We start from the raw sequence: 25,023 nt of genomic DNA, 5'->3' as shown, positions 1-25,023 counted from the left end.
ACCGGACATTGGCAGTTCCAGCCCCAATATCCCCAACAACCACAACAACCCCACTGGGCTGGGGATTTTTATCCATACAATCACTAATTTGCTTTTTGTTAAAAAATTATGATTTTAGTTGTCATACTTTATTTATTTTTGTATGCTGAGAATGCACGTTTTGGTTAAGTTATTTAATTTTTATTTGGATGGCAGAAAACATGTCTAATTTATTTACTTTATTTTTTTGAATAATGCACAAGAAAAAAAATGGCCTCAGCCGATGTGGAAGGGAGCATTGACAGCGATGGCCTGGTTTCGGTCTGGTCTGTCAAAAACCGCAGGCTGTGGTAATACCACAGCGTGGGGACATACCAGTCATCTGCTGCTGCTCTGAATCTCTCTGAGTTAAGGACATTCTTGTGCTCCCTATAAATATACTCCTCAGGTTCCCAATTTTGCTCTTCACATAACTGAGATCTGCCCTGGGGTACAAAGGGTTCACCAATTTCAACAGTTTCTCCATTTCTGCGTTACTTTTGGTTTTTAGAGGACCTTTTTTGTGATCCCTATTAAATAAAAAATAGAAAAATACTTGGCTATGTGTTTTACTGACAGTTTGGGAGTAGGTAGGTACATTTAAAAAATGCAATGTAAAATTAACAAGGGACACCAACATAGCTGTATCTTTGATCTTCTAAACTACGGGATAATGGAGTTGTGGTAACTGTGGTAACCAAAAAAAAAAATCTTCATGATATCGCTGGAAAAAAAAACTTTTTAAATACGTTTGGCAGAACTCCGTCAGTATCACCAGTAAAGCAGCTTCATTATTATCCCATTATAAAGAAGAAGAGAATGTGCGCTGCATTTGGAGATTTCATAATTTGCTGCGTCACGAATGTTAATTCCCCATTACGAACGCTAGTTTTACAAGACTGACCACTCCCGGCTCGTCCTTGCATTCGAGCGTACGTGTTTGTACTTTGGACTTTTGTCCAATGGAATTGTGAAATCCGACAACAGACATTTGTCCGTTGAAATGTTTAAATCCTGCCATCCAACATTTGTCCACGGAAAATCCAACAATAATTGTCTGATGGAGCGTACAAACGGTCGGATTTTCCATCAACAACCTGTCATCACACAATTTCCATCAGAAAATCCAATTGTTTGTAAGCGGCTTTACACCTAAGTGCGGAAATTAACAAATATTATAACAGCAGGAATGAGTCAAAGTGGTTAAAGTTGTGAACAGCAGGATGTAAGAACAGATGTAAACGAAACTGAAAATACCCTGAAATATACCTACCATTATTGTGAGGGAACAATTGTTGATTAGCTGGAAAGTTCCAACCTAACCAATAGAGTTTTTCCAAAATGACAAAGGTTTTTCCAAGGGATGCAGCTGATGTCATGCATACCCTCTGTTTTAAATAAAATCAGAATAAATTGCATACAGTATACAACACATGAATCAGCAAAGCCCTTTCAAAATGGATTGGAACTGATCCAGAAATCTGGAAGCAGACAAATCTGGAAAGTAATGAACCTGATAGCACCTTTTCTTTCTTTTCCTAATCAACTGCTCTACAACAAAGACAGAAATGCACTAAATAGGACAAGCATGCATAAATTGTTACAATGCCATATTCATAGAAAAGCTTTAACCCTTGTTATATCAGTAGCAGGTTGTAGCATACGTTTTACCATTTACTACTAAAATAATTCTATAAAGCCAGTTTCCTAGTCATGGAGCTATATGTTCTAAATTTACATCAAGTTGAAGATACACTTTAATTGCTTTTTTTAACATTATTTTTCTGTTACTGTCACATAATTAGCTATGCAACTTATCACAGTGCCAACTTGCCCTTTTAAATTGTATTGTTTGTTGTTTTCTATTGTGGACCTAGCTGTCAAACATATCCTACTTTCCAATCACCAAACTTAATTTCTGTCTCTTTTACACTCTGTATGCCAATGAAGCCTGGCAGAATGACATGGCATGCACTTAAGTTAACACTCAAAAAACAATTCACAACATAATTATAATAATATCATTGCAGCACAAGCATGTATTGTTAAAACAATGACTATTACTTTTCTGCAGCCATCTAAGATGGGGACATTCTGTACACTGCTTTTTGTATTTAGAACACACCCAGCAATTAAATTATCTGCTCACATGACTATACCATTGGTTTCCAACCAGCTTTTCTATTACTACAAGCAATCTTCCACCTATATGTTTGAGAGATTGTCTGAATTTGATTGAAATGGATTGAAATTGACTGCTTTAACACAGGCTACTGAAAAACTCTTGACTTTCAATTTCATTGAAAAAGATCAGATTTTTCTGCCAGATTTGATCAAGGCAATTTTGATCCCATCTCTCTGTAGTTAATCAAAATCATTATTTTCTGTGTTCGATCATTTAAGATTTTGATTTCAGCTAGGTAGCAAGTAGATGAAATTGCCAGAATGTTGTCACATGTATGGAAAGATGAACATTTTGAGTTCTGGTCTGTAAATACATCAATATTACCAGGCAATTTTTCAGTGCAGTGATAGTTAGGCTGCCAATTACTCATGCAACACCGTACCCACCGTACCATCTTCACTATTCTGTAGCTAAATAAAACTTTAAAGCAGAGCTCCAGGCTCCACAACATTTATTTTTAAAAGAACCACCACAATTGTTATTACTTGTACTGCAAATATTGGTTAATTGTATAACTGTATTCAAAACAGTTATTGTAAACATCTGTGTAACGCCGATACTCCTAACAAGTACACACTATATGTTAAATTTTTTTTTTTTCCCAAAACTGTAATGAGTTTTGGGGCTGATTGTGCTAAATTGTACTCAGTTTGGCTGGACTGTATAGAGGTTCTGCCTGGTCATAGGTGGGGTTGTACACCTGTGGGAGGCTGAGAACACAGTCTGGTTGGACGCATTGGGTACCAATCTCTATCTCTGAACCAATCAATGGGAGTTTGTCTCAGTGTGTAATCCGGGAAGGTACTTAAGGTGCCGAGGTCAGGTGGTTTGGGGTTCTGGTCCAGGAATTGTTTCTGACTCCATGATCCTGGTCCTCCTGACCAGCCTCCGGGGGCCCTCATGGCCTGGGGTGCAGATCCATCCGTTTCCGAGCCTCGGAACTGGCTAGTTCGAAGTGCAGTAACTGGAAGGAGGATTCTAAGGTGTTCCAGCGCTGTCTCGGGTTTTGGAGAGGCCCAGCAACTCTACATGCGACCAGGGGAGGACTCTTCAGTGAGAAAGCCATGCACAAGGCTGGCTGCTCGGTAAGAGCCTGAAAGCTGAGCTGCCATGGACATTGATTGAATGCACAATTATTATGGTATCGCCGGACCGACTGAAAGATTCTGGTACAGTAAGAAAAGTTCCTACTTCTAAGTTTCCAACCAAGTCTGTGTGAGAGACTTTGAAAGCTAGAATTACCTGTTGTCTGCTAAACCCAAAACTTAAGGATTTATCCAACAGTTAAAGAGTCCAGTTGCGAGCGGCTGTTCCCTGGACTGTGTACATAGAGAGAGACTTTTATTGAAGTCAAAAGTTCCAAGCATCTGAGCTAAACTCTACCCTGATACCCTCTATTCCCAACTTAGAGATTAAGTTTGTTTAACCGTTTTACGCAAAATAAAAATCCTAACAAGGAATTCAAGTGTCGGTCTCTACAGTTACTGGGTTATCAACCCTGGGAACCCCTAGACAAAAACAACGAGTACAAGCTGGAGGAGGTAATCGGTAAGCCCAGAAAAATTCAGACGCTCCAAGGGTAAGTGCTACATCTGTAATCGATCACAAAATCTCGTCAGCAGGCAGGGGCCATGGTGGATGTGGGCATCTGAGGCCCGCTGCTGTTTACTTCCGCTATTAGATGCAGCTGGCTACCCAGCATGCACCTCCTGATCTCGCGGCACAGTTTTTTGATTTCAGTTTGCCATAACAATGGGGGCGTTGGTGGAACTTCTTGTCCCATTGTTATGCTAACCTGTCAATCAGAAGATAACCCGGGAATCAGGTGCGGTCATAGAAATAATGCAAGATTTCAGTAATAGACTATTCCCTTAGACTCCTGGGGTAGATGACGCCAATATCCCAGGAATTCAAGGGAATGACATTATGATGACATTGTCTAGGTCTGTCGAACCGAAAGTGCCGCTGAAAATGAGGTACTGAGACATTAAAAAGAAAAAAAAAATATTGTCCATTTAGGATTGCAATGTGGATGGGCATGTGAATAAAAATTATTTGTATAAATGGGTGAAACATTGCTTTAATACAGATGTGCAAGTCGCATGTAGGTTCTCCTTACCTATCTACATTCTGTTCGGGTGTTTGGAGGACACTTGGAGCCAGAGCACTGACTTTTCAGATTCCTCATGTTTATTTTGGGTCCCTATAGTGAGTGCTGCATTTGAAGTCTGTGAAAGGACTGTGCCATGTGTATGTGAGTGGGCTTTGGGCGTTGTATTATAATGAGCCAGATTGAATTATACCATAGGTTCCTTTAAGTGCACTTAGGGGTGTGCATTGTATCATTCTGTTTAGACATTCCTTATCATTTAATCATCTGCACTGGGAATTTTTAGCAAAGTATTTTGTCTTCAGAGCAGGGAATCCTAGTATCTGAAATGTTGGAATATAAACAAAGGGATAACGTGAACTCGTGGCACCAAATAAATTAAATATTCTGAACATTCTAATCAATCATCTCTGTAGCTATAGGCATTGTGGCGAAATTACTCAAAATTCACAACAGAGGCACAAAAATCTATTTTTTTTCTATGAGAACAGATCTTGACAGTCTGCCAGCCCATCTACTGTAGCAGCTGTTTTTTAAGCTATTTAAAATTGACTAAAACACTTAAAAGTCTTTGTTGTGATCTTTGAGAATCTTTCAGAACAGTTTCTGTACAGTACAAGCAGGTAGAGTGAAGGCTTGCTTTAAAGTTTTCTTACTGTTTGTGAAAAATCTATAAATAGTTTAACTCAGGGCCGTCTTTAATATTGATTGGACCCTGGGCAAAAAAACTTTTCTTGCCCCCACCACCCCCCCCCCATGCAGTTTTGCTCTCCACCTGCTCTGACATACAATAGATAGCAGCCAGACTCAAAATCAGTTAACTGAATCAGATCAGGCAGCTATTGCAATTGGTTGCCAGAGGTTACAGTACCATTACCGCTCACTGACTGGTTGCTAGAGGTTACAGCACACATTATGGTCACTGATTAGTTGCTAGAGGTTACAGCACATGATTTCTGCTTGTTGATTGGTTTCTAGAGATTACTGTGCATATGACCTCAGGGGGGCATGATATACATATCAACACCCCTGGCTACCCCTATTTACATATGAATGCTGGGAATTTACATGTAAACACAGGGTCGGAAGGTGTGTCATCTGTACACAATAGGGCAGAGCTGGGCAGCATTAGTAGCAGCACTTCACACTGAGATATTGGGACACAGCACAGGACTAAAACCTCAAGGGATGAGGGAATTTAAACTGGGATAGTTGGCAAGTATGAGGCAGTTGCTTTGGGCCCCACAACAATCACAGGGCCCAGGGCAGCTGCCCCTTTTGCCCTGCCTTAAAAACGGCCCTGGTTTAACTAATTCAATACAGGGCACCTTTACCTCCATCCTGTCCAGAACAATTTTCAGCTTTCAGTGTGCTCACACCTTGAATGACATTTACTCATGCTACACTGTACCCCAACAAAATTGTTATAATTTTTTCACACAAATAGAGCTTTATTTTGGTGGTATTTAATTACCACTGGTTTTTTTTTATTTTTGGCGACATAAGCAAAAATATAGTGAAAATTCTGAAACAAAAAACACTTTTTTTTTAGTTTCAACTATAAAATTTAGCAAATAAGTAATTTTCTTCATAAATTTAGACCAACATTTATACTGCTACATATCTTTGGTAAAAATAACTCAAATTAGTGTATATTATTAAGTCTGTGTGAAACATACACGTTATGCTACGTATTATTGAAAAATGATTATACCTGATGTACTGACTGACGATCTCATTTCTTGAGGCCCTGAAATGTCAGGACAGTACAAATACCCCCCAAAATTATCCCTTTTTGGAAAATAGACAGTCAAGAGTATTTAGCAAGAAGCAGTGAAATTTTAAAAATTTTAATTTTTTTCCCAATATTCTTGGGAAAATTGAGAAATTAATTTTTTTAACACAAAATTGTCATTTTAACAAGTTCTTTTTCACACGGCATAGACATACCTGCAATTACACCCCAAAACACATTTTGCTACTCGTCCTGAGTATGGTAATACCACATCTGTGTGACTTTTTCACAGCCTGGCCACATACAGAGGCCCAAAATCCAAGTAGCATCAAAAAAAGGTGGTGCTGCGCTGTTCCCAACAAAGCAAAAAAAAATTTAAAATTCACTGCTAGTATGGGGAATTTCAATAGGGATAAATCAACTATGTGAATACAAAATCGTAACATAAAATAAATTAAAAGATGAATTCCAAACAGTAGTCAGGGCAGTGAAAAGTGCATAGATAAATGGCTAATACCACTGTAAAATATACAATATGCAGTAGTGAAAAACAATGTGCAAAAATGACAATTGTGCAAAATAGCAAATGTGCAATAAAGCAATATGTGCAAATAGCCTGTGCAAAGGTGTAAACAACAAACACATAGGCGCAAATCTTCAATTGTGTAAGCTGCAAGCCTATTATAACGTCCAACCAAGTTCCAAATGTGCAGAAAATTTAAATCCAGTAATACAATTGATAGTTTTCTTCCTTTGTGCAAGTAAGCATTCAAATGTGCAAAAAGCATGCTGGTAAGGTACACCAATAAGAGTGGCCTCTTACCTTGCGGCAATGAGGTAACCGCATATATATATATATATATATATATATATATATATATATATATATATACTTGGGTTAGCTGTTTCCTGGGCCAATCTGGTTAAATAATCGTCTTTAATCCTCATATAAAAGAGAGTGATAAAAAGAAGGGGGATTCCGGACAGTGTAGTATTTAAAACATAAGTAGCGTTTATTAAAACAACAGCAAAAGGGTACTCACAACCATATGTAAACAATGAACTTATCTCCTACGAGCGGCTAGCTTGTCTGCCCACATCAGTCTGAGTGCCTTTCCTTCCCAAAAAAAAGGTGCCTGCAGCAGTTCCATTACCCTCCTTATATGGTAACACAGGAATAAATATACACTCCAAAATCCAAGTAGCACTTTCAGGCGTTCTAGGAAAATAAATTGCATATTTAATTTCCTGACTACCTATCACATTTGTGAAAGTCCTACAAAACCAATGGAATTACCTACAAAAATACCCCAATTTGAAAAAGCAAACACCCCAACGTATATTCTATGTGGCATTATGAGTCTTTTGAACGTGTCATTTTTTTCCACAGGTTTTTGGAAATTGTGGTAAAAAAATTATTTTTACCCAAAATTGTCAATTTATAAGATATTTCTAAAACACAGCATGGACATAGCAAGAATTACACTCCCAAATACATTTTGCTACTTCTCCTGAGTATGGCAATACAATGTGTGAAACTTTTACACAGCCTGACCACATAAAGAGGCCCAACATCCAAGTAGCACCTTCTGGCATTGTAGGGACATAAATTACACATCTAATTTCCTGATTACCTATCATATCTTTATAGGCCTTGGAGCATCAGGACAGTGGGGACAACCCAGAAAATGACCCCATTTTGGAAAGAAAACACCCCAATGTATATTCTATAAGGCATTATTAGTCTTTTCAACACAAGTTTTTTGGTAAATTGGGAAAGAAAATGAAATGTATGAGATATAAAACACAGCACAGACATAGCAAGATTTACACCCCACAATAAATTCTGCTACTCCTCCTGAGTATTGCAATACCACGTGTGAGACTTTTTCACAGCCTAGCTAAACAAAGGATGAACAAAAGATTACCTGTGGTTATAGTACAGCAGTTGTCCACAGAGGAGAGAATTGATCAGGATGCAGGCAAAGCTGTGGTCAGCAACAGCCAAAGGAATCATCCAGGCAGCAGGCAGGAATATGGTCCATAAAAAGTCCTGGGTCATTAGAGGAAGCAGGCAGAGATGTGGTCCGCACAGTCAAAGTACAGTATTGGTCCCGGCGGCAGGCAGGAATATGGTCCATAACAAGTCCTGGGTCATTACAGGCAGAAGGCAGAGATATGGTCAGCACGGCCAAAATATTGGGGCAGGCAGCAGGCAGCAACATCAAACGTATGGCCTCGGTCAGGAAAGAATGGGCTTGTTTCCACACAAATCTCCTTGAAGCATTTGGTCTCCAGACCCAGATCTGAGAATTACAAAACCCAGAGAAAACCAAAAACAGTTTTTCTCTACTAAGAAAACTATTCTGATGCCCCTCACATATATGAGACCCTTGTGGTATCTTGCATCCCGCTTTTATAGTAGCAAGGCAAAATAGCAGTCCAAGCGACAGGCAAATAACATAGTCAATCAATAGGCCAACATCAGTGCAGGTGTTAGACAGAAACGTGGTTGAGAAGCAATCCAGATGGCAAGTAGAGGCATCATCGGAAAACAGGCCATGGTCAATCGAGGCATCAGAGAAATACCAGGCTATTAAAAATAAGGGGAACTAATATTTTAGGGATGTGTTATAATCAGACATGTGCAGAACGAAAAAATTTGTTTAGTTTCACATAGATTTGTTATGTTACTGTTAGAGGACTAGCAGATTATAGGCCTGTCAGCGTTGGTGCTTCCCTGTGCGCCTGTGGGGTAGAACAACGCAACGGTGCACACTGGTGCGCGATGCGATGGGTTTGCACATATGGGTGCGCAAATTAGCGGGTTCACGCACACAAGGTATTGCAGGTTGCAACGGCGGGCACGCATGAGCATGGCTATACGCACAACGTAATTCCTCCTGACAGGCTTATAAAAGGCAGCCTTGTGTTCTGTGTCATTGCTGGTTTGTCTTTTCAGCTCCAGTGTTCCCGTGCCTTGCCTGTGTTTCCTTTGCCTCCCCTTTGTGACCCAGACCGACCCAACTACTCTTGGACCTCTCCTACATTTGATCCTTGGCTTGCCTCTCGGACCTCTCTTTCTGCTGGATACCTGTGTTTGAACCTTGGCCTCCTCCTGGACTTGTCTCAGCCTGCTCCTTGTGTTTGACGCCCGACCTGCTGCTTGACTTCTGTGTATGACCCCGGCTTGCTCTCAAGACTCCAAATCTGTCTGGCCTTCTTTGTGCTTGACCCCCGGCCTTCTCCTGTTCCAAGCTCCACTCTCAGCTTCAGGTATTAGAGCCCCAGCTTTCTCCAGCTAAGTGTCAAGTCCATTCTGCATGGGTACCTCTTCTTCCAGAAGACCTTCAGCTTACTTCACCTTCAGGCAACCCATGCCCCTCCGTGCCCAGTGCCCGCTGTTCCACTCTCAGGGTTACTGTGCACCCAGTTGCAAGGGAAGCCGCTCTCAGCAACTCGGCCCTGGTGAGTACCTGACAGTTACTAATTTCCTTTAGTTTATTCATTTCGGAATTCTTTTAGTTTAGTTTAGTTTCATAAAATTTTGTTTTGTTTATACATTTTCGAACAAATTCCAAATTTTTGGAATGAAAAAAATAAAAAAATGATCGACCAATTTGAACTGTTGTCAAGGAGCGGGCCAGGAAGCAGGCCTCCGCGTCCTTAACAACCGATGACTCATCAGCTGTCTGGGGGCTTCCCCTCCAAGAGCTGAAATGTAAACAAAAGAATGCCAGCAATGAAAATTAAAGAAAAAACTGTGTGCCCCCCCAATCCATACCAGGTTCATAAAAAACAAACTGCGTGGGGTCCCCCCAAAATTCATACCAGACCCTTATCCAAGCATGCATCCTGGCAAACCAGGAAAGAGGGGGAATGAGCGCTCCCCCTCCTGGAACATACCATGCAACATGCCCTCAACATAAGGGAGGTGCTTTGAGGCAGGGAGGGATCCCCATGTTGATGGTGACAAGGACCTCTTCCCCACAACTCTGGGTGGTGTTTATGGGGATCTGCAGGCGAGGAGGCTTATCATAATCTGGAACCATCCTTTAACAAGGGAGCTCCCAGATCCGAGCCCCACCCCCTATGAAAATGGGTAGGGGTACATATTCACCAAAAAAGTATAAAAAGTGAGTAAAGACACAACACAAGTTTTTCTCAAGCCCTTTATTAACAATTTTTTTAAAAACATCCCCATTGTAGATACATCATGAATCAAGACACCTGCTGCACCACTGGACCCAAAAGGAGTAGATTCATCGTCAATCAAGATGCCTATCGCAATGCTGGAAAAAAAGAAAAAAACTCCGGTCAAGGAGTCACAAAGTGATCACAAGGGGGCGGGGTCACCCACTGACGTCAACAGGTGAATCTGCCCCTTCGCTGTTTAAGAAATGACAGACAGTTGAGCAGGCAGGTGGCTGGAGCCTTTTTATAAATGTTTTCCTATTTTTTAGGTCCGGCATTGTGTCAAGCGTAGTGATTGATAATAAACAACACCGGGGGATAATTGTTTTTTTTTAAATAAAGGACTCAAAAATTCATGTTGTGTCTTTACTCACTTTTAATACATTTTTGGTGAATGGGTAGGCCTTACTCATTCATATGGGGGCTGGGATTTGGGTGCCCCTTTGTTAATGGGGGCTTACAGATTCTGATAAGCACCCCACCTGCAGACCCCCACAATCACCGGGCAATGCACCCCCCCATATTCAGGGTATGTGGCCTGGTATGGTTCAGGGGGGCGCTCACTCATCTACCCCCTTTCTTGGCCTGTCAGTCTGCATACTGGGATAAGGGCCTGGTATGGATTGAGGGGACCCCACACTGTTTTTTTCTTCAAAATTTTGCATTGCTGCCATTCTTTTGTTTACATTTCAGCTCTCAGCCTGCTGACAGCTGATAAGACATCGGTTATTAAGGGTGTGGCAGCTGGATTCCTGGTCCACTCCCTAACAACCAGCTATTCTTCACACAGAATTCAAATTAATTGATCAATCGTTTTTTAACCGTTACAAATGTGAGTCATTGCCAACATTTGGAATATGTTAGAAAACGAATATATGAAACTAAATTCGTTACTATTTCAATTGGAGATTTGGATACATCCGATACATCTGAATCTCTGATAACCGAAAGTTTGTTCGAATTATCATTGGGACCAAAAGGAATTGCACATATCTGGTGATAACGTCGGAAGCAGTCTCCAATGCATAGGCTCGGTTGGGAGGAACATTGGGGACAATTAAAAGTGGTGTCTCTCCTACAGTAACTCACCTTCTGCTGCATACACAACATTTTTCCTGATTCTGTGGGTGGAATGTTTTCTGGAAAATGTTGCTCATGAAGTCCGCTTGCACAATCAGAGTAAATGCTTCCTGGGGGGATCCTTGCTGGTAGATAAGGGCAGTGACAATTTCTTCTATAAATTTGAGGAAGGTGCTGGGTCTTTCTGTTGACTTTTGATAGATGACATTTTTAAACCAGTACAGGGACTTTCTAGTTGATAAATAGGGCTGTAGCATCTGATTATTTAAATCCAGCCCACCCATTAACTGATTATAATCGTGCATACAATCAGGCTTTTGGATGGGACCGCATCTTCTGTGAATTTCCACCAAGGTGTCATTGTGGAAGGTGGACAGGTCGTACACATCTCTCTTATCCCTTCACTTCACAGCCAACACTTCCTCATTCCTCAGACTTGCTGATTCCCCCCTTTGTAGCCTTGTGGTAACTACATTTTGATGGAAGCCCTTCCTGTTTTTTCGGGTGGTACCAAAGGCCAACGTTTTTTCACATACAGGTGGCGGAAAAGTGGCAGACTTGTATAGTAGTTACTAAGGTAGATATGGTTGTCTTTTTTGAGCAGCGAGAATGCCAAGTCCCAGACAATTTTTCCGCTTGTGCTGATGTAGGTTGGGCACTGAGGGGGCTGAAGCTGGGAGACTTTGCCTTCGTACATGCTGGAGGCATGCACATATCCTGTGGCTCTTTCACAAAGCTTGTTGAGTTTTAATCCACACCTGGCCCTTTTACTGGGAATGTATTGCTTGAATTGCAGCCAGCCAGTGAAATGGACAAGGGAATCGTCCACACAAATGTTTTGGTCAGGGACATAAAGTTCTGCAAATCTTATAGATTTTTTTTTTATTAGTGGATGAATTTTATATAATTTGTCATAGTTGGGAGGGTGCTGTGAGTTATCATTGAACTGCAGGAAGCGCATGATCATGTCATAGCGTGACCTGGACATTGCGACAGAATAAATTTGCATGTGATGGATGGGGTGGACCAGTAGGCATGTAATTTGTTTATTTTGTAAAACGTAAGATCCGAAAACAACTCCTCCACTGTGAGACATCTCCAATGAAACAGACGGGCATAGGATGAATTGGGGTTGTTTGCAATATATTGCTCCAAAAAAAAAAGGTTAGTCTGGTCCATGATGTATTGCAGTAAATCGGCAGGGAAAAAAAATCTATTCCAGAAAAATTGTCAGTGTTGGCCTGCACACCTGGCTGTGTGGTAAAAGAAGGATTGTTGCTGAGGCTAAGCTGAAAGGCAGTAATAATGGATTTGCCAGGGCATCTGGAAGATAGGTTTGGTCCCTGATTCTTTGGGTCCGGTGTGATATTCCAGTGCTGGTACTGGGTCTTTCATCCTAAGGTCTAGCGCCACTGGTGTGGGTGGCATTGGGGTGTAAGGCACTGCTGGTGGTTTCCTGGTCTTCTGAGCATCTTATTCTTTTAGGAGGGACTGTTTCTTCTTCCATTTCGGTCACTGATCCACTAATTTCTACTGGCTTGTATTCCAAATTGGAATCAGATGGTGAGAGCTCCCCGATTCTCTTATCCGACATACTAAGGATTTTATATTGTAAATGTGTGCAGACTAAACCCCTGATTTTAACACATACCGTTAGACAGGCTTAATTGGCTGTCTGCGGGCTGATCGGTAAGTTAAGCTTGTTTTTTTTTCCCTTGGATTTATCCTTGGTCTTTTTTATAAGGATTTTTGTTATGGCGGCTCTGGAGAATGCGACTGTATGATGGGTAAACTTCTGATAGGCGGCTGTGATGTTGGCTCTCTGGTAGGTACACTGATTAGGCTGCAATGATGGCTGCACTGACAGGTCCACCCAGGGGGTGTGCAGCACAGCGATCGTGGCCGCGCCGTGTTGATAGGACGCGCTGGGACCCCGATCTCTGTAAAGAGGGGTGTCTTTATCCATGTTATGGGCTGTGTCCAATCACAGACAGGCGCATGTAAATACACAGGTGCCAGTAATCAGCACTCCTCGCCTCACACTGACAGAGTGTGGGGAAGTAGAGCCAATCAGCGGCATCTCCTCACAGGGGGCACCAAAACATGTAATCAGGGCACTGATCATCAGTGCCTGATTACATTATAGTGCCAACATTGTCACCAATTAGTGCCCACCATTGCCCACCAGTGCCAGCAATCAGTACCCACCAGTGCCAGCAATCAGTGCCCACCAGTGCCAGCAATCAGTGTCACCAATCAGTGCTCATTAGTGATGCCAGTCAGTGCTGGCTATCAGTGCCCCCTATCAATGCTGCCCATCAATGCCCATCACTGCTGTCCACCAATGCCCATCAGTGTCACCCATCAGTGGCACCCATCAATGCTCATCAGTGCCCATCAGTACCGCCTATCTGTGCTGCCTATTGGGGCCCACCAGTGCCACCTATCAGTGGCAATCAGTGCCACCTATTAGTGCCCATCAGTGCCGCCTATCAGTGCTCATCAGTGCCACCTATCAGTGCCCATAAGTGAGGCATATTAGTGCCTCCTCATCAGTGCCAATGAGTGCCAACTTGTAAAAAATAAAAAAACCCAGCTGTGATTAAATACCACCAAAAGAAAGCTTTTTGTGTGAAGAAATTTTAAAAAAAATGTCATTTGGATAGAGTGTTGCATGACGATGTGCAATTTTCATTCAAAGTGCGACAGTGTTGAAAGCTGAAAAATGCCCTGTGCAGGAATGGGCTGTAAGTGCCCAGTAGCAAGTGGTTAAGGAAGGTTTAGTGTTTGGATTAGCAGGAAGTTCATTTATGGTGGGTCTTTGGACAGGGCATCACTCCTACTAACAACAACGAATGTCACTGATCTACAGCACAGAAAGCTAATATTGTTTAGCATCATATGTATATTTAGAAAAGCATTAAATCAGGAGTCAGCATTATGTTTTAGTTTGAAAGGCCATAGTATTAAAATAAAAAGCATCCACAATACATGTATTAACTTGGGGCATTTACTTTTTAGTAAAGCATAATATTATTTATTTATTTATTTTTAATAAGTAAGGAGTTTACTGAGCTATACTTACTCACCATTTAACTACAGCTTCCCTAATTAACGCTCAATTAATTACATCTGTTTTTTAAACCTCAAAGTGTTTATAGACTAATTACATGCTAATTTATTAAATAGCTCATTTGAACACAGTCAGCAAGTATTACATGCTGCGTGTAAAATTTTGAGTGACATCAAATATACATTTTTGCAAGTGATATGTTAGAAAAGTTGTGATGATGTGTAGAGCTCTGGCATTATAAAGGCGTGATAACAAGGAAACTAAGGGCCAGTTCACACAGCGAGGTGATGCGAGGCGACACGGCTCGCCTCGCCTCGCTCCCGCAAGTCGCCCCCGTTCTGTACAATGGAACCGTTCTGAGAGGAGCGACTCGAGTCGCTCCGACTCAGAAAAAAGGTTCCTGTACTACTTCTGGGCGACTTCGGGGGCGACTTGCATTGACTTCTATACAGAAGTCCTCTGCAAGTCGCCGCTGAGGTCCCCGCAGGTCGCGGCGAGGCAAGTCGGAGACGCCTCGCCGCGCCTCGCTGTGTGAACCGGCCCAAACACTTCCATGCTTATTAAATCCCACTTACAGTAAGTAAAAGTAGTACTCATATCACATAGTTTATATCAGCTTCAATGGACTCTGTCATTTAAAAAACAAAAAAAGCATTACAATTTTTTAAGAGATCTGTTTCCTTTGTTCAGCTACATTACAAAGATTTTTCGAAAAAAAACTCTTGGATGCTGGTGAGGCTATTAAAAATGTGTCCCTGATAAATCAGATCTCAAATCACAGGATGGCTTTGCTATTCCTTCACAGTTTTGCAACTGGATTTTCATTCCACCCTTTTTTAGTGAATGCTGTTTTTATCAGAGTATTTGGGGTGTTTTTATTTTCCCCCTTATGCCACTGCTCCTTCTCCATTTTTTACCCCCCTGTTTGCACCTTCCATTCACTCTTGCACATCTGGACTGTTTGTTGTAAGTATGTTGCCATGAGATTCTCATTCACATACTGTACACTATAAATACGGTGTACTGCTGAACAGTTTTTACCCCTATACTGAACTTTACTTTCATTGTTTCTGCTGTAATACAATATTTGTTTTATTTTTATTTTTAATGTTTAATTATCAGTACACTTCTACTTTTATATAATTCTCAGATTTTAATGCAGTTGACCATGTGCATTTCTTTATGTTTTAAGTATATTTCTCCATATATATTTTATGTATTTATTATTATTATTATATATATATATTTTTTTCAAAAATATTTTATTGTAATAATCAGGGTAGCATACATACATGAACAAGTATATTGCCAACATTGCAGATAAACCAACGGTACATTCTAGTGTACAACTATGCATCGGTGTCCGTAAAAGGAACATTTTGTGTTTAGACCTTGTAGACTTGAACAATTACAAATACAGTAAGTAGCATTATTTAGGAAAAGAAAATAAAAAAAAATAAAAATAAAAAATAAAAGCATGTCGAAGACCAGGGTCCAGTAGAAGTGAAGATCTAAGGCCAAGGAACACGAACAGGGCTTGACCCTTGTGGTGGGTCAGTTTCCTAGCAGGGTTGTAGAAAGCATAAAATCTTGCCTAAGAAAGCTTACTGAGGAGAAGGGTAAGGGGTAAGTAACCAAGCCAATTTCGCCATAAGGTCACTAGAACCAACGAAAAACCTACTGGCCTTATATTATGAAGGTCTAGGCAAGCTTAGGAACAACCCTTGTATGGTCTGAACCTACTGTATCTATTCAGCCCGTTGGTTATAATCACGAACCGTGGCGCGTCAGGCTGTTTTATGAAGTACCCTAATGACTAGAGCGGGTATGAGGAGGGGGGGAGGGGAAATAGAATCAGGTAAATTGTTGGAGTGAAATAAAGAGGGGAAGGAAGGGGGGGTAGGGGGGGGTAGGGGGCCTGGGGAAGGATGGGGGGAACAGGGAGGGGATCCAGATGTGCTCCATTAAATATCATTGCCGCAGTTGGTTACAATAAATTCATTCTGAATGTAGGACTGTATCAGTAAATGGCAATGTATTTCCATCACCTATCGGTTAAGGGGGGATGTCGTCAGCGGTCAGTCAGGGTTTAAAAGAATGTCCTTGTAGGCCTGGGTGGACTCAAATTCTTTCCAGCAGGCCCATTTCTGAGTGAATATGTGCGGGGTATCCTTGGAAATATTTATCAGTTCTTCCATCTCTGCTATCGCCTGAACTCTCAGCGTCCATTCTTTGATGGACGGACTATCCTGGGATTTCCAATGTCTGGGAATACAATGCTTCGCAGCATTGATTAAATGTATAAGAAGGGACTTACGGTAAGATGTATTGCCTATGTTAGTGTGGTGCAACAATTATTATATTTCTTATGTAAAAAAATAACAACTATTGTTGTTATTATTATTATTTAAATATAATTGAATATACTGTAAACAGTATTTATATATTCATTTGAAAATCTTGGACATGGGTGCACATCCTGGCAGGGAATATGCAGTTTATTTCCCCAATTGGAAAATGTCATAAACTTTAGGGAATCATTTTTTTTGGATGTTAAATCTTTCATCTGGGTGTTAATTTTTGAGGGGAAATATATGTTGGTATGTTTAAACATTGTGTTTTCATATACTTTTGTATGACTACATTTTATATTTACCCTTGAGCACATACTGTATGTGAAAGAGGTCCAATTTTTTATGTTGTATAGGTAAATTTGCATAGTATAGCCTGTCAATAATTGACACATATCACAAGACAACTTCTCTAATCTTCAACAGTTTTGTGGGTTGATTTTTCATTCCTTCTTTTTCTAGCAGATGCTGTTTGTTGGTAGATAGTCTGTCATCAGTAAACATTTTGATATTGTTAGCAAAAAAGTGAAGAAGATATTAGTTAGGTTGGGCTATTGGCATGATTGACTACCCTACTGTTATTATTTTTGAAATGTTTTCCCCTGCGTGGTTCTTAAAAATAAGCTCTTTTTTCATCCCTATCCATGGCTGTTCTTGTCCGAAAGTTCTCCCACTGAGCAATTGGGTTGATAAATCTGTATTGTAGAGTTTGCATCTTTAAAATTGTACCAATTTGAAAAAGACCATGGATTCATTAAAGCAAAACTTAGAGGAGTGATTTGTATCATACTGTTTAGTCATTCCTTATCATTTATTTCATTGGTACTGGGATTTTTTAGTGCAGGATTCTTTGTCTTCAGAGAAGGGAATCCTGATATATTAGAACCAAAGTGGAAAAGATATTAACCACTTCAATACCAGGTACTTATACACCTTCCTGCCCAAGCCAATTTCCAGCTTTCAGCACTGTTGCAATTTGAATAGCAATTGCGCAGTCATGCTGCACTGTATCCAAACACATTTTTTATAATTTTGTTCCCACAAATAGAGCTTTCTTTTGGTGGTATTTTATCACCTCTGTGATTTTTATTTTTTGCACAACAAATAAAAAAAGACCGAAACGTAAAAAAAATAAAGCTTTTCTTCCTTTCTGTTAAAAAAAATTGTAAATAAGTATGTTTTCTCCTTCAATGACGGGCACTAATATGGCTGCACTGACGAGCACCGATAAGGCAGCACCGATGAGCACCAATGAGATGGCACTGATGGGCACTGATGATAGGCACTGATAGGCGGCACTGATGGGCACTGTTAGGCATCACTAATGGGCTCCGATAGGTGGCACTGGTATGTGGCACTGATGGGCACTCATAGGCGGCACTGATGGGTACTTATGGGTGGCACTGATGGGTGGCATGGATGGGCACTGATGGGCACTGATAGGTGGGCACTGATGGGCATGGATGGGCACTGAGAGGTGGCACTGATGGACACTGATGGGTGGCATTGATGACACTGATGGGTGGCATTACTGGGCATCACTGATTGGCATATATTTGGCATATTTTTGTGGATTCCCATGGGGTACGTACCTGGCCATCCACATGTTGTGGGCTTCCCTGGTGGTCCTGGTAGCTTCCCTGGTGGTCCAGTCTGGGCATCCAAGGGGGGGCTGAGCTGATAATAAATCAGCACAGACCCCCCTATACGGAGAGCCGCCAATCGACTCTCCTCTACTCGCATCTGTCAGACGCGAGTGAGGAAAAGCAGATCAAAGGCTCTTCCTGTTTACATTGTGATCAGCCATGATTGGATGCAGCTGATCACATGGTAAAGAGCCTCTGCCAGAGGCTCTTTACTGAGATCGGTGTAGCGGTGTGTCAGACTGACATACCGCACCACCGATCGCTGCAATGTGAGCCCCCACAGGCACGCGGAGGCTGTTATCCTGCTGGATGTCATATGATGCCCAGTCAGGATAACTGAACGGGAAGTGGTTAAAGTTAGGCTGAGCTACCGGCCTAAATAATTACTCTGTTATTATTAATTGTCCTTTTTCCCCATGATGTGGTCCTTTAAAACAAACCATTGCTGAAAAAACCCTTTAAATGTTGCATCTTTCAAATATTTTGGGGTCGTTTAATGCAATTAGGTTTACTAATTAATACATTTGTTATAGCTATCTTTTTTATCAGCCTGTCCTAGAAGAAAGTGCTGCTAAAAATATTTGGGCCCTTTGCCTTTGTGACATCCAGTCATACCAGTAGCTGTTTTTTTTGTTTTTTTTATATTCAGGGGCTTGGCTATGGCTACTAGTAATTTAAAGTACCCTTATTCTAATGTCAGCACATTCCATTGTATATGTGTGGAACTGAACATTTGAGATTGTTATTTGTTAACTGCACAGTGTGGCAAAAAATGTTGTCAATTACTTTTGTTGTGTTTTCTGGTCCCACAAATCAAGGACCTCTTGTGTTCCTTTGGAGTTGTTCCTGGAATTAGCCTATTAGTTATGTGGGTGGGACTGGCTCAGGAACACAAAATCCTATTACATATGTACAGAGGTATCTTACAGCAGTGGGAGGCTGGGATTATAGGAACACAGAAGTAATGGAATGTATGAGGAATATGGAGGGCGCAGAGAATGTGCACAGAATACACTTGGGGGGTGAGGTGTCTCTGACAGGAAGGATACCCATTTTTGTAATTGGGGAAAAACCAGCATGCCCTAACATACAGTGAAGATGAGGAAACTTGGGAGGGATGTGGCACAGAGTCTAAGGATCTGCCTGGTCTTCCTTGTCAAATTTGTTTATTGTTTTGAACAAAATAAAGGAGAACAATCTGAATTGTACAAAGATTGGGGTACATATTCAAAAGGTACATATTCAAGGGAAAACAAATTAATTACTTCATTTGGAAAGAGACATATAAAAATTGAAATGCAATATCACACTATAAAAGCATCAAATAGACCATCAAAGTCAATGGTCAAAAACGTCATATCATTGAAAAGAAAAAGAAAGGTTTGCATTGAATCTATTAACACACACAATGACAATATCTCTTCTCCTCTTCTCAAATACAATGAATGAATGAATGAAATACTTGTATAGCGCACAATGTGAACTGAATCGCCCTTCTCACTTAGTACTCAGGAATGCACTTTGCCAGTAATCCAACCTCAAAGATTTACTTTGAGTTGACCTTTTGTTTCATTAGGTCTTTAACGAATTACCGAATTATGCCAAATGTATTTGTTATATCCATCTGTTATATCCGCTATCATTTCTTTCGTGTTCGTTGAAATTCGTTATTTTTTTTATTCAGACATTTGGATGCATCCAACTGTCCGAAAGATGCAAAATTCGGCCGAATTTTGATCGTTATGAAACTAATTGCACAAGCCTACCTTCCAATGCACCCAGCAGGCAAGCTCTCGGGTCCAGTGGAAGGGAAACTTTAAATACCAATACTAATACTAATTTATTAGCAACAATATTTATAACTGGGTGACACGTTCAATGAGCAAATACCTACCGCCTGAAATATATCTTCCTATTGCTCCCCATCCAACTGGCCAACATCCCCCTCCCATTTTTCCCTTACACCCAGGGGATGCTGCTTCAAATAGGATTATAATAGTATGGCATAGCGTTGTGAAATAAACCACTAAGATGAGTCAGCATCCCTTATGAGACTAAACACTCCGAAGACCTACTCTGTGCTGTAACCGCATGTCAAAGTTGTAGGTAATGTGAAAGCATCGAGGGCAGCAGATTGTACACCTCCTTCAGGGCAGTGAAGGTCCGTAGCACCTGTAAGGGAACTGTTTGCCCGACACGTGCTGGTGCGCATGCGGGGATGCACGGGTGTAAGGAAACCAGTGGAGATCACCAAGCGTGCGCTAGTGTGCATGCGCGCATGCACAGGGGACTACAGATGCCTGTGCGCGCCTAAGCACACGAGCGTGCATGACCCGTGGCATACACGTGCAGGAGCACGCCTTAGAGCATATTGCCGTAAGATGGCCTATTTAAAAGGGCTCTGGCAACAGATCGGTGCTGACTGGTCTTCAGCTGTGTTCCCGTTACTCTGAAACCCGCATTATCTGTCTGATTACCCGTTGCTGACCTTGGCTCCTGTTGACCCTGCTCTGAACTGTGCTATACCTGATCTTTGGTTCCTGATCCTGGCTTCCCATCTGACCTGTCTCTGCCTGATTTTCCGGTATCCTACTGCCCGCCTGTTGATGAACCCGGCTTCCCATCTGACCAATCTCTGCCTGATTTTCCGGTACCCTGCTACCCGCCTGTTGACGAACCCAGCTATTCCTGTGACCTTGCTCAGGTGCCCTGCTCAGCCCAGCATTACTACCCGAGTGTCTGCAACCACAGTCCTGAGACTAGCTGCTACTTCCTGCTCTGCAACCACAGTCCTGCGACCAGCTGCGACTTCCTGCTCTGCACCCACAGTCCTGCAACCAGCTGCGACTCCCTGCTACAGGATTCCGGGCTTCCATCTGCAGGCACTTGTGTGCCTCCTGTCCTTTGGCTCCTTCTGTTCCACTCTCAGCAGGACCTGGACTGGAGATACAAGAGAGGCCAACCTCGTCATTTCAGTCTCCCCTCAGGTACGTAACAGCACCCCATTATGGAATATTTGCTTAAGATGTGCAACCCCATATGCTTTCCACTTAGCTCCGGATTGCAGTTTGGCTAATTCAGTATAGGTGTCATTTAACCAAATGGGACTATAGTCAGTATAGCCATCTGCCTTCTGGAGATACTTGGATTTACTCCATACCTTTTGACTGAGACTTTAGGTTGAGTAAGTTTATGCAGCTTGACAAAGGCCTGAGCCTCCAGATCCATTGGAATAGGTCTTCTGCTAACAGTATGGAGCATTACTGTCTGTGAAGAACATGGGGTCTTGTTCCCTGAGTCCCCTACAGACCCAAAAGTGCCAATAAGGTGTTGCAGCTGTGCTGCCAGGTAATACAGCCATGGATTTGGCAAAGCAAACCCACCTTCATCTTTGGGTCTTTTTAGATGTTCTAGTTTGATTCTGGTGAGTCAGTCTTTCCAGATTAAACTACAGAAAATGGTATTTATTATTCTAAAAATCTTTAAGGGAATAACCATGGGGGCATTGTGAAGAAAGTAAAGAAGTTGTGGCATAAGTATCATATTCATCAAGTTTACCTTTCCTGCCATCGATACGAAGAGGGCATTCCATTTTGGTCTTATCCCTAAAGTGTTGGAGGAGAGGGGAGACGTTTAAATGACTAAAATGCAGTTGGGAAAAGAACCAACCGCCACCTGCAATTCTTCTATGGTAAGTGGAGCCTCCAACACTTTCCTCTGATTTGTAGACAGTTCGAGGAAAGATATGTTTTGTAGATACAGGTCAAGTTCTTCCTGGATGTAGGAGGTACCAGAACAGTAAAGAGATTCATAGAAACTAGCTAATTCCTGCATGATCAACTCAGGCGAGCGCACTAGGGGACTGGCCTGGGATTTAATGGCTGCTATAGCAGGAGATCTTTGGTGAGCGTTCGCAATCCTTACCAGAAGGCTACCAGTTTTCTCACCCTCCTCAAAGAACACCTGTTTAGAGAAAAAAATCTCTTCTTTTCAGCTGGGGAGGAAAGCAAATGTTCATAGGCAGAATGGGCTGCCTGCCACACCTCCTTAGCTGAATCAGAGGGATCTGCAATGTATTTTTGTTCCAGCACCTGAACGCGAGATTCCACCTCGGCCTTAAGGGCGAAGGAAGCATATTTTAGTTAATTAATTTCTGTTATTAATAAGCCCCTCAAATACGCCTTAAAGGCATCCCATTGTTGCAAGCATGAGCCATTGAGATCCTGGAACATGAAAAACTTGCACATTCTCCTCACTATTCCCTCGTGAGAATGAAATAGCTTCAACCAAAATGCATTCAATTTCAATGGGGCTCTATGTAGCCAGTGGGGCCAGCTTGAGGTGCACCACTAAAGAGGAGTGATCAGACACACTACGAGGTCTATGTCCCAAATCAGAGACAAATGGCAGCATGCTCGAGTTGCCCACCCCCAGGTCAATTCTAGACAAACTACCATGTGTTTTAGAGAACTATGTAAATTATAGATGTGCAATTGTTTTCATCCAAATGCATTTTTGTCAGAATTTTGGATATTTTCGTTATCATTTTAACAAACGATAACGAACGTGCAGAATCTGAAAACCGAAAAAGATCCAACATAAACAAATGCTTTATTTTTGTTTTCATTGTGACAACAGTTCAATATAGATAGGAGATTCGACATGACGCTGACAATAGCAATCTGTGTCCATCGAACCTGTGGTCGAAAATGCCTAACCTTAGCTCTATTAGCCCAAGATTATTCTACATAAAGAGAAAAGATTTGACATAGAGAGAAAAGATTCGACATTATAGAGACAATAACAAAAAAGGTTGAATGGGCCTAACCTAACTCTATTAATCCAAGATTATTCGACATAGAGAGAAAAGAATTGATATGAAGATTCGACATGAAGATTTGCCGAAGCAGTCGCTGCGCATGGACATTTATGGTCAAATGTTCCGTCCATAGGCTATAGAAGAATTCTAATGTTGGTTGACTAATTAATAAATATAATTATTACTAGTGTCATACAACATTAGAATTCTACTATAGCTTGTAGGCGGAACATTCAACCAGAAATGTATGATTGTAGTGTCGTACAGTTTAGCTGCTCCATCGAATCTTCCGCCTACAACCTATTCTGTCAAATCTTAGAACATTCGACAGACACCATAAGCCTTCAATTACATTTTTAATGAAACAAAATAAATAAAAACAAATTCTCGGGAGTAACTAAATAAATTTATTTTTCAGATGAAAACGAAATTTCCGAAACAAAATATTTTAGTGTGTAGATGTCTAGTAAATTGTTTGAGATTAGGATTACGTTTCGCCAGATATCCACCCAGCCCAACTCTTGCAACAACCTTGCCAAGGGAGTACCTCTGGAAAGGGCAGAGGGCCTAGGGGCCAGATGTCTATCCAAGACAGTTGAAAATCCCAATCATGAGCAACGGTACATCTGGCCTGCCATCCAAGAATCAGATCAGGAGCCCGAGCACCGCTGCCGTGAAGGGTGGAGGTATGTAAACACAAGCCAATAAACATGTCAATGCACCAAATGGACAGTGAATGAAAATAAAGCGAGTTTCCGTGTTTATTTTACTGTCATACACCTGGTAGTCGAGAGCACTATGGATCAAATCACTGATCCCCCCTAGTGTGGGAGGTATGCGTAGAGTGATAAGCTCTCCCCTACCCAGGAGTATCGTAAACAGCAGACTGTCTCGGCTGTCAAATTAGTTTCTTGAAAGCAAAATTAGTTTCTGGAGCAAATTTATTAAGGCACATAAAGATCATAGTATGCTCTAAAGGAGAATGAATTCCCCTGACATTCCAAAAGACTATAGGGTTCTTAGCCATGGAGAGTGGTAAGTCATTACAAGATGCAATACTGACAAGGAGCCCTGGGTTAGGGAGCCCCCAGGACTCCCAGCACTTAGGGCCAATGGACTGCTTACCATCCTTCAAGTAGTAGCAAGCAAAGTGTACCACACATGAAGGCAGAACACTGCACATAAAACAGGAGTTTGTACTGTTAAGTCATATCTTTTCCTCTGTATCTCACTGTTGGTTCTCCAGCTGCTGAAAGAAAATTGAAAGAAAAAAGTCTATTGTTCATCATAAACTGCCAACAGGGCAACATTAGCCATCACTGCGATAATCAATCGCCCAAACTTGTTCGTTTTCAAAATTTGTATATCCAGTGTTTGAATCAAGTAGCTCTCATCTTGATTCTGCATCGATATTATGTCCCCCAGCCAGAGAACTTCATCATAGCAAATGGAACGAGTCCCCCCTCCCCATTCAAAGACAGTAAGCAGTAAAGATGGGTTTATAAATTTAGATCTGGATAGCATAGCCAGGTGTCAGATGTCACTCCTCCTCCACATCATACACTTGGTGCTTTAAGGCCTGCTCATTTTGATCAAGCCAGGGTGAAGCTTCATTGGCCGACTCAAAGGACTGAGCTTGACCCCTCACAGCAACCCAGAGTTTTACAGCGTACAGAATTGCATATGGTAACTGCAGGAGCATCTGATGGTGTTTAACATCAGTAAATTTGGCTCTGCATTTCTTTATTCCTGCTGAGAAGTCAGGGTAAAATGATACCCTGGTGCCATTATATTGGATGTTGGCACATCTTC

The sequence above is a fragment of the Lithobates pipiens genome, unplaced genomic scaffold (genome assembly GCF_037356315.1).
Source record: "Lithobates pipiens isolate NorthernLeopardFrog02 unplaced genomic scaffold, aLitPip1_a1.2 Scaffold_18, whole genome shotgun sequence".
Classification (NCBI taxonomy): domain Eukaryota; kingdom Metazoa; phylum Chordata; class Amphibia; order Anura; family Ranidae; genus Lithobates; species Lithobates pipiens.
Note: the sequence above shows the minus strand (reverse complement) of the source record.